At 36.0% G+C, this 11,193-nt stretch overlaps 1 pseudogene; it reads right to left on the reverse strand.

Annotated features, from left to right (window-relative positions):
- Window positions 1–6,403: 6,403 nt before the first annotated feature.
- On the reverse strand, window positions 6,404–7,952 carry LOC114180765 (annotated as a pseudogene).
- Between the last annotated feature and the right edge of the window lie 3,241 nt (window positions 7,953–11,193).

The raw sequence follows: 11,193 nt of genomic DNA on the forward strand, positions 1-11,193 counted from the left end.
ATAATAATTGTTATGAATTAATGGTCGTCCATTGATTTGATACAATTACTCATATGATTGATAATCATATGATTTATTACTCTTTATGTAATATTTTGTATTTACTATTTGATTTTATATCCTTTTTGGGTTACCATGTTGTATCTATAAATAGGACTCGTCCTATTAGTAATAAGACACACATACAAACAGAAGTTGCTCCTTACTCTCTCATTCTCTATTCTTCCTCTCATTCTTCTCTCTCTTATTACCTTTATTTTATAACACGTTATTAGCACGAGGGTTATCCAACTGAGCGTGAAGGCATATTTTTTTTTTCCCTAAGGACAACGCTCTATATTCCTCAACCGAGGTTCTTTCTAATCTTTTTCTGATTCACAAACTTTATCTTATATTATTTTTTCATTGTGATGATAATTGTTTGATTTTTTTTCTCTGTCTTATTATTATTATTATTTGATTTTAGTAATTTCATACATGAAATTTGATTATAATAATATTTTATGTGCTAGTTCTAAAACATGTCAAATCTTGCAAAGCTTGAATTTGCGGCCCTTGATATTTCGGGGAAGAATTATTTATCATGGATTTTAGATGCTGAAATTCATCTAGATGCAATGGGTCTAGGTGATGCTATTAAAGAAGGAAATAAAGCATCTGAACAAGATAAAGCTAAAGCTATGATTTTCCTTCGTCGCCATCTTCATGAAGGGTTGAAATTTGAATACCTTACTGTAAAAGACCCTTTTGTATTGTGGAACAATTTAAAAGAAAGATATGACCACTAGAAAACTGTGATTTTGCCAAAAGCTCGTTATGATGGGATGCATTTACGGTTGCAAGATTTTAAAACTATAAGTGAATATAATTCTACAATGTTTAGAATTACTTCTCAATTGACTCTATGTGGAGAAAGAATTACTGATGAGGATATGTTGGAAAAAACATTCTTAACTTTTCATGCAACTAATTTGCTTTTGCAACAACAATATCGTGAAAAAGGTTTTCACAAATATTCTGAATTGATTTCATGCCTTCTTGTGGCTAAACAAAATAATGAGCTCTTGATGAAAAATCATGAGGCCCGACCAACATCTGATCCATTCCCAGAAGTAAATGCAGCAACATCTGATCCATATAATCATGGACGAGGTCAAGACCATAATAATAATCGTGGTCGTAGTTTTGGCCGTGTTTGTAGCCATGGTCGTGGTCGTGCTATTAATCATGGTCGTGGACATGGTTATAAAGGAAATTTCAAAGAGAAACTTCATCAACAGAAATGGAACAAGAATGCGAAAAAGGAAAAAGAAAAGGGTGAAAATAATGGCAAAAAACCTGAAAATATATGTTATTGTGGCAGTAAAGGTCATTGGACCCGTGCTTGTTATATACCAACACATCTTGTTGAACTCTACCAAGAATCACTTAAAAAGAAGAACATAGAAACATACTTTTCTTATGAAGATGGTGATTCTGAATATGGCCATATGGATACTACTCATCTTGATATTGGTGATTTCTTTTCTAAACCCGATGGAAGCATTGATCACCTTATTGGTGATGCGAGTGTTAGAAAATAGTTTTATTTTATTTTATATTATGTTATTAAATTTTAAGACAATGTTTTATATTTAATTCATGTTGCTTTTATATGTATAAGTTTTTATGTTTTTATGAATAAAATCCTTTATTTTTATTTATTTATTTTTTCTTCTCCTCTTACAAAGTAATCTCTAATATTGATATTTATGTTTATATGAAGAATGAATATTGGCATTAACACCAATGATGAGGATCCGTGCCTTGCTGATAGTGCAACAACTCATACAATTTTCAAGAGTAATAAATTTTTCTCTTGTTTGGTAATGTGAGAAGTCAATGTTAGTACTATTTCTGGTACTACAAATATAATTGAAGGCTGAAGAGCTACTGTACTTCTACCAAGAGGTACAAGATTGCATATTAAAAATGCATTTTATTCTCCTAAGTCCAATAGAAACTTATTAAGTTTCAAGTATATTCGTCTAAATGGATATCATATTGAGACAAATAATGAAGGAGATATTGAATATCTTTATATCACTCGAATTGAGTCAATGCGATTGAGAGAAATTATTAGCCTTCTCTTATGGCTTGTACTACACATATATTAATGTGATTGAGACGCATGTTATTGTAAGCCAGAAGCTTACAAATAAGAATGAATTTCTTGTTTGGCATGATCGGTTTGGTCATTCTTGTAACATCCCTAAGGAATATTACTTTGAAATAAATATAGAAGAATAATTAAAAATAAAATAAAACACAATGATATTAATAAACCTCATTTATAATCATAATTTTCCAAAACGCGGGAAAATTAAATTCATAAAATAGTATACTTTACCAAAAATTCAAACGAAATAATTATTACAATCCCATAAAATAACTAAATATAAACTGTTCAAAAACATGAAAACATCCGAATAGTAAAAGTCTTCAAAATCCCTTCTAATCCCGCTCTCTGTACTCAAGCATCTCCTGACTCACCTGTCAAATCATTTGCTCCCGGATAGCAGGTTATCCGATCATCGCCACACACAAACAGATATGGCGAGCTATGCACATATATAGATGTAAAATAAATGACTTCCATCCCAAAGAAAATAACATTACTAAATTATTTCATTATTTTCAAATTACCCATCCCTGATCTCATAGTCCTTAATGAGTCATATGCATGAATCTAAGTCTTGGGACTTTACTGTGCTCCCACTAAACTAACCCATTCGTGGTCCAACCCTACGAGCCTATCTCGCTCATAGTCCTGCCCCACAGACTCCTCATCTGTAGAAAACCATCCAAGCCTTCCTCGCTCGGACCCTGGCACGCACGCAATCACCATACTATGGACTCCTCGCCCAATAGCAGCTAACGAGAACAAAACTATTCCTTGCCAATCGTGTGTCCGACGCATGTAATCACCATTCTAAGGACTCCTCGCCACTTAGCAGCCGACGGGAACTACACAGTTCCATGTCCATCATGCGTCCCACCATCAAGCACATCCCAGACCCCTATTGGACTTAGTCCTTCAAGCCCAAACACAAAGGTAGGTGAACTTAATCCTTCAATTTCACGGAACACCACCACACACAAAAGAAAATCACAGCAGCTAACCCTTCCAGCCACAACACCACAACCAAAAACATATAATTCCTATACTTAGGGAATAACACGTAACCCAGCTCAAACAGCACACAAAAACATAGAAAACGTAGTATTCTCGTTTAAGCCAGAGATTTTCACTCAAGCTAGTCCATCAGCCTCGCTTAAGCTACCCCACCTCGCCTGAGTGAGTGTTAAACAGTCATTTCACCACATTATCTCACTTAGGCGAGCTCTTTTCGCTTGAGCGAGTCATAAACACAGACCTCGCCTGAACGAGGATTCGACGTAAAAATGCATCAAATCACTTCGTGACCTCGCTTAGGCAAGCCACTCTCGCCTAAGAGAGAGTATCTATCGCTTAGAACCAAAACTTCTCACCTGGACGAGAAGTCGCGCTTAACATGTACAAGTCTCATCGCGACCTCGCTTAGGCGAGCCTCACTCGCCCGAGCAAGTGAACGTGTGGCTCAAACCCAAACTTTGTCGCCTGAGCGAGAAGCTCGAGCCAAAACCCTGAATGAATTTGTGCATCTCTCGCCTAGGGGAGAGGGACTCGCTTGGGCGAAACTTACAGAGTTTCGCCACTGTTCATGCACAAAAAACACCAAAACAATGCCAAATTTACAATGCAATCATTCTCATTCAATCTGTTTCATCAATCAATCCATAAAAGCACACTGTAAAGATATTTGAATCCCCACAACGCATGATTTGGCCACAATTAACAATAACAGTACCCAAAACCCTCGTCCAATTCTTATAAAACACCAAAAAGGGCTTTGTACCAAACATTCAATCCACCAATTCTCAATTACAGTGCATATAATACCAAAATCATACCACATGGAATCTAATTGGGGGCAAAATGGAGAAACACAAGCAATATTGGAATACACATAAATTTAGCACCCCTAACCTGGAATTCTTGATTAAAATGGAGAAGAATGACAGTTCCTTGGTTCACCAATGCTTTTGTTTCAGCCCCTTGCACACCCAAAACTCCTCATTCTAGTTTTACCCTTGCCCTTTCACCTCCACTCCAAGCTAGAATTAGCAAAAATAAAGCCTACTTTATGTTCACCAAGGTTTGAACCCGTGACCCTCCACTCATAAGGCCAAAGCACAACCATTATGCCAATTCAAATTTTTATGATAACTATTATAATCCTATGATTATAATATCACTCACCAGTCACAAATATATTATCAAGATACTAATAAATCAAAATAACACACAAAAGGCATACATAGGACTCGAACCCAAGTCCTCTCACACAACTAAAGTACTCTCAACCACTTAAGCTAGCACTTTTCCACGTCATAGCAATTAACATTTAATATCATAAAAGCCCCTTCTCCCGCATTTATTAATTAATTAATTAATTTCCACGGGTCTTACAATCCTAGATATATCATGATGCGAAAAATAGCTGAAAACTCATGTGGACATCCATTTAAAAGTCAAAAACTTCTTCAGTCCAATGATTTCTCATGTACTGCATGTTCGCAGGGAAAGTTGATAATAAGATCATCACCAGAAAAAAATTAGAAATGAGTCAATATCATTTTTAGAACGAATACAAGGTGATATTCGTGGTCCAATACACCCACCATGTGGATCATTTAGATATTTCATGGTATTAATTGATGCGTCCACTAGATGGTCACATATTTATTTATTATTAACTCGAAATCAAGCATTTGCTAAGTTATTAGCACAATTGATCAAGTTAAGAGCCCACTTCCCAGATTATCCAATTAAGAAAATTCGTCTTAATAATGCTGGTGAATTTACATCTCATGCTTTTAATGAGTATTGTATGTCAATTGAAATTGAAGTTGAATATCTAGTAGCACATGTTCATACTTAAAATGGACTTGCAGAATCATTGATAAAACGTCTAAAATTGATTGCAAGACCTTTACTTATGAAAGCTAATCTTCCAATGACTACTTGGGGATATGCAATTTTGCATGCTGCAATATTGATTCGCATCAGACCAACAAGTTATCACAAATACTCTCCTTTACAGTTGGTTTTTAGTCAGCAACCTAATATTTCTCATTTAAGAATTTTTGATTGTGTTGTATATGTCCCAATTTCCCCACCAAAAAGGACTATGATGGGTCCTCAAAGACGTTTGGGAATATATGTTGGATATGATTTTCCATCGATAATAAAATATCTTTAACCATCAACATGTGACTTATTTATAGCTCGAGTTGCGGGTTTTTTGTATTTTAGGGTTCCTTTGACCAGAAATTTGTAAAATGGGATCCGTTGATTTTTTTTTTAAAATTGGATCATGTCATTAGTTGGGAGGATGACTTCCGGGGTGAAGTCGTCCTCGACGAGACCGGTTTCACTTTTTTTTAAATTAATGTCGTTGCCTTAGATAACTTCTTCTATTTTATATAAAAGTGAAGTCGTCCTGTAACATGACGACTTCACTTTTATTCTACTTTTTTTACTTTTCAGTTTGTCAGTTTTTTTTTTCCTTATTTTATTTTTTAAATATTCAGATTTTTTTTTCTTTTACTTTTTAGTTTGTCAGTTTTTCGGTTTTAATTATTTGTTATTTTTTTGTCCTTAAATATTTCAGATTTTTTTTAATTTAACGGTTTTACTTTTTTTTTTCAGTTTTGATAAATTTTTTTATAATTTTTCAGTTTTCGTTATTTGTTTTTTTAAGTGATGAGTTATCAATATTTTTTGAATTTTGAATTTTCTTTTCAATGTTAGATATAAAAATTATATTGATAAAATTGACTTCATAAAATAGATTAACCTCATAAAATAGATTAGATAATATAAAATTACATAATAAAAATAAACTAAAATTGGATAATGTAATAAATTACTGACGATAAGGACAATTTCCTCTATGATGTCCTTCATGAACATTTACTTCGTCTGTTGGGATTTGGTTGATCCATTTCATTATGGATTTTTTTAGTTGGTGGTCTTCCCCGTACCCTACAGCTCATGTTTGGGTCTGGAATGAAATTTGGTCCGGTGTATGTGGACCAATATTCTTTATTCTTAACCGGATGAAATTGTATTTCATATGCTTTGTGGATGTTGTAGAGGCTATAAACTGGATGAATATATGAGGTTAGATCTACATGGGAGAAAGAGCACACATCTATTACATGATGACAAGGCAGTCGAAGAGCTTGAAGTGACCACAATCACACCACTAATCATTTAATCTAACTGTAAAAGACATTGGTAGGCGATGATCATGTGGAGAAAACATCTCTTGAACTTCAAATTCATTATTTTCTATTGAGTATCGACGGACTTGACACATTCCCGTTTGTTGTTGATTTTTTCTAATAATAGCATTAATTTCCTCGGGATACTGGTGGCCTGCTCGTAACATGGAGTCTGCCTTAACCCCTCTCTCAACAAACCATGTTGCAGTCCTTTCAAATGTTGCTTTAATTAAAGCACAAATTGGTAATGAACGAGCTCTTTTTAAAACAGAATTCATACATTCTGCTAGATTTGTTGTCATGTGTCCGAATCTACTACCCCCATCGTAGGCCTGAGTCGACTTTTGTAGTGGTATCCTATCAATCCAAGTTGCCACTTCGGGTGAATGGGATTTCAATGCCGCCAATTTTGCATCCAATAAGGGTTGTTTGACTTCGTAAGCTGTTAAAATACAATTATATTAGTTAGTTTATTTTATGCATACAATATATTAAAATGCAATAATATGGTGAATGAAAAAAAAATTATTACCCATATTCTTTAACCGACTTTTCAACTCGTGATTCTTGAACTTTTTGTTGAAGTTTGAAGCAATATGGCGTATGCAGTATACTGATTGCAGACCATTTGCTTCCTATTCTATTTCTTCAGATTGTAGTGCTGCCAAAATGCCTTTCCCCATGTCCGTTATCAAATAGAGGTTTGATTGTGGTGTCACATACTCCCTTAGGAGTTAAAAAAACCAGAATAAGGCCTCCTTTGTTTCTCCTTCCACTATCGCGAAGACCAAAGGGAATATATTACGTGACCCATCTTGAGCGAGCGCTGTTAGCAATGTCCCTTGATATCTACCTGTGAGAAATGTCCCATCTACTTGGACAACAGGCTTGCAATAATTAAATCATTGGATGCATGGTCCAAAAGACCAAAATACTCATTCCATAATATAGCAAGAAGGGTCAGGTTGGCCATTGACAACTATAGGAGGTCCTGTGCATTGAATTATTGTGCCAAGGTTACTTTCTTGTACAGCTTGATACCATCGTGGAAGTTCATTGTAAGACTCTTTCCAATCTCCAAACTCCTTAGCAAGTGCCTTTTGCTTACCATTCCAAGCTTTGTCGTATGAAATCGAATATCCGAAACGATTTTTTATTTCGGCTATCAAACTTTTGATAGGTATGGAAGGGTTTTCCTTTACAGAGTTCATGACAATAGAACCAATTTGGTTGGAATTAAGATTGACATGATCTGCATGTTGCATGGTTGACAAACATGTGTGTGAACCGTCAATCTTCCTTATTTTCCACTTCAAACTGCGCTTGCTATAAGAAGCCCGTAAACGCCATGGGCAACCCTTTTTGTAGTCGATACATTGACATATATATTTATCAGATTTGCTCTCAACAACCACAAATCTAAAACCATTATCAATATGGTATTGCTTTATATATGACACTGTCGACTCCTTTGTGTCGAAACACATGCCAATACTTAGTTGTTGTTCACTCGCTGGAATTGAAGTTTGAAAGGAATTGTGACTTGAGGAGCCGCTTTGACTTGATGATCCCCAAGCCATTGTAGGGATTGTGTACTAGTTTGGCAGTTGGGCCCAAGAACTAGGTTATGAATATTGCTGAGGTTGATCCCACTATGAGTATTGACAATTATTTGGAGCTGGTTCGTCTATGGTACCCATCTCATCCTCACTAAACTCAGAAAGAATATCAGGATACTGATTACACGGATCAGTCATTGTATGAAAATTTCACCACCAGAGAAAGAATAGAAATTATGTCTGTAAAAGTGTTGTGCACAGATAGCTTTTCTCACATAAGTACACGTTTGAAATGAGTATGCATCAGAAACCCTAATTTAATACCAACCACTTCCTCATTTAATTAATTGAAACCGTATTTAATACCAAACACTTTCTCATTTAATTAATTGAAATTGTATTTAATACCAACCACTTTCTCATTTAATTAACTGAAACCGTATTTAATACCAAACACTTTCTCATTTAATTCACTGAAGTCGTAAACGGAGGCTTTAATTTTATCTGAACGAACCATATTAAATGAACATGGTGTTTTAATTTTGGCTTCAGAAACCGTATTAAATGAACTGGGTGCTTTAATTTTAGGTGCACAAAACATATTAAATAAACTGGTGCTTTAATTATGGCTGCACAAAACATATTAAATAACTGAAACTTAATAACTCGCTGAAGCCGCTGACCACGACCACGACATTAATTTCTATATTAAAGGGAAACCGATACAGCACAGGACGATTTTGTTTCATTTAATTGAAACTGGTCCTAGTGAGCACAATTTCATCACACATAAACTAGTGCTGCTGCGCACGATTTTGCGTGAAAATCATTGATGGTGCGCACGGTTTTGCTTCTGCACATGGTTTCTCTCTCCTCAAGCGCGTTCACGGGAGCTGGGTCTTTTCCAACAGTGCACTGCAGAGATTCGTTCCTGTATTTGCATGCAATGGTCTACGACAGCTTTTTAGCAATTATTTTGATGCTTTCAGAATCTCATTTATTGTTAATTTGAATGCAGGCTACAATAATTTCAGGGAGTGTAGTTGGACACCAACCAATGCACTAATATATTTCATGCATTGGCTCATTGCATACACACTTTGTGCTCACTTTTCTTGGGTTGCCTCTTTCACAGGTTTGCTCTCATTTTCCAGCAACACTTCTTCACCAACTTCATTGTCATTATTTTTAAGGTTTGCATTTTTTTAAATTTTAATTTGCAAATCACATTTTAGTCAATAATTATGATGTTTATAATTAATATTTTCTTCTTACTCTAATTTTCTTTCACCCACTTTTTTTAAGTATGGCTAACAACCGACACCTTTCCCCGGATATGTCACTACTTCGCCTTCAGCATGAACATATTACAAAGGACTTATGGGAAGGCAACGAACGAGTTCTTAGACCAAGACGAGCTGGAGTCTGGATTCTAAACAACCAAGATTTAATTGATCCGCGTGTCAAATTTTTAATGGAACAGGCTGGTTTTGGACACGCATTGTATATTCCAGACATGGATGTCAACCACCTTCTAATCACTTCCTTATTAGAAAGGTAGAAAATAGAAACTCATACATTCCACTTCCCACATGGAGAGACCATTGTGACATTAGAGGATGTGGCAGTCCTCCTTGGCCTACCAATAGATGGAGATGTGGTCACCGATCCCACCATCGTGCAAGACATATTCTCAACGTTCCACGAACATTTAGGAGTAATTCCACCACCGACGGTGATAAGAGGAAACTCAATTAGAGTTTCTTGGTTAAATAGTACTTTCCAACAACTCCCACAAAATGCAAACAACAATGTTATTGCTCAATATGCAAGAGCATACATACTAACATTGATTGGAAGCATTTTAATGCTAGACACATCTGCTGCAAGGGTACATGTGATGTATCTACTCAAGCTAGCTGACTTGAATGTAGTCAGCAATTATAGTTGGGGGTCTGCAGTTTTGGCTTGTCTATATCGTGGCCTAGATCATGGAATTCACCTAAGGCAAGAAAATATTGGTGGATGCATGATTTTGTTACAATGTTGGGCTTGGGAGAGGATCACTTCTATAGCTCCACAACTTGACCCTTTAAGTGATGAGGAAGTGGCTGTAGAGGATGGTTTCCTCGTATGTAGAAGGTAAAAACTAACTTTCTGGCAATTTTTTTTAGTCTGCTTTCCTTGTAATTTAACTTACTTCAAATTCATACGCTTTTTAGGTGGATGAACCAAGCAGATCGGAGAAATGCTGGTTCTTTATCAGTTAGTGAATTTCGCTTGAAATTTGATCAAATTCGTACAAGACAGGTAATAATTAAGTTACGTAATTATTTACTTTTCTAAATTTGAAACTAATGTCTACAATTTTTTTTTCAGTTCTTGTGGAGGCCTTATATTCAAAACGAAGTTCGTCGGTTGATTGTGGTTGACATCCCTATAGTGGCTAGAGCAACAGTCCCTATAATTTGCTTTGCGACAGTCGAATTCCATCAGGCGGATAAGGTCATGTGTCAATTTGGTTTAAGACAGAACATCCCGCCTGACCCGATTAACCTCGACCAAGTCCACATGGATGACTTGAGGGGGAGAAATGAAAGAGATTGGGTGGCACATCATCACCGTTGGATTGCAATTTGGAATGACCGACAAAATTGGGTCATTCAAGGTACACCATTTAGCGGAAACAGCCATTTGCGTGATGAAACACCCTACATGCAATGGTATATAAACCACACTATTCGCTATATATCTCCAAATACAGAATCTTCCGACGATGAGGTAAGTTTTACTACAATGTCGTACATCTCTTTATCATGCGTACTTATTCATGGGAATGACCTTTCTATTTATTTTACAGTATGATATGTCACAAGAACCATCCCAACCTGCTTCACAACCCCACACTGGCCATGTCGGGTCTTCTCTAGATTTTATACATCATCCCTAACAATTTTTTGGGCAATTGTCTATGGGTCACGATCAAATGTTTGGACATCCATACCCTCAGTTTGGCAACCCATCAAACATCCAATTCCAACATGTCCCTTCCTCATACGGTTTCTTCCCACATCAGTCAGGTTATGGTGCTGGTCCATCACAAATGTTTGGCACTTCAACCATGACACCACCATCCGCCTATTATCCAGGATCTTCTTCATCAATGCAATTCTATCCTCCGCCAATGCCTTCTCAAACTCCCCAAACAACGGTTCACCATCCCCAATTTTCTCAAAGTCATCAACATGAAGATGATGATCAT

This window comes from Vigna unguiculata, chromosome 4 (genome assembly GCF_004118075.2).
Source record: "Vigna unguiculata cultivar IT97K-499-35 chromosome 4, ASM411807v1, whole genome shotgun sequence".
Lineage (NCBI taxonomy): Eukaryota > Viridiplantae > Streptophyta > Magnoliopsida > Fabales > Fabaceae > Vigna > Vigna unguiculata.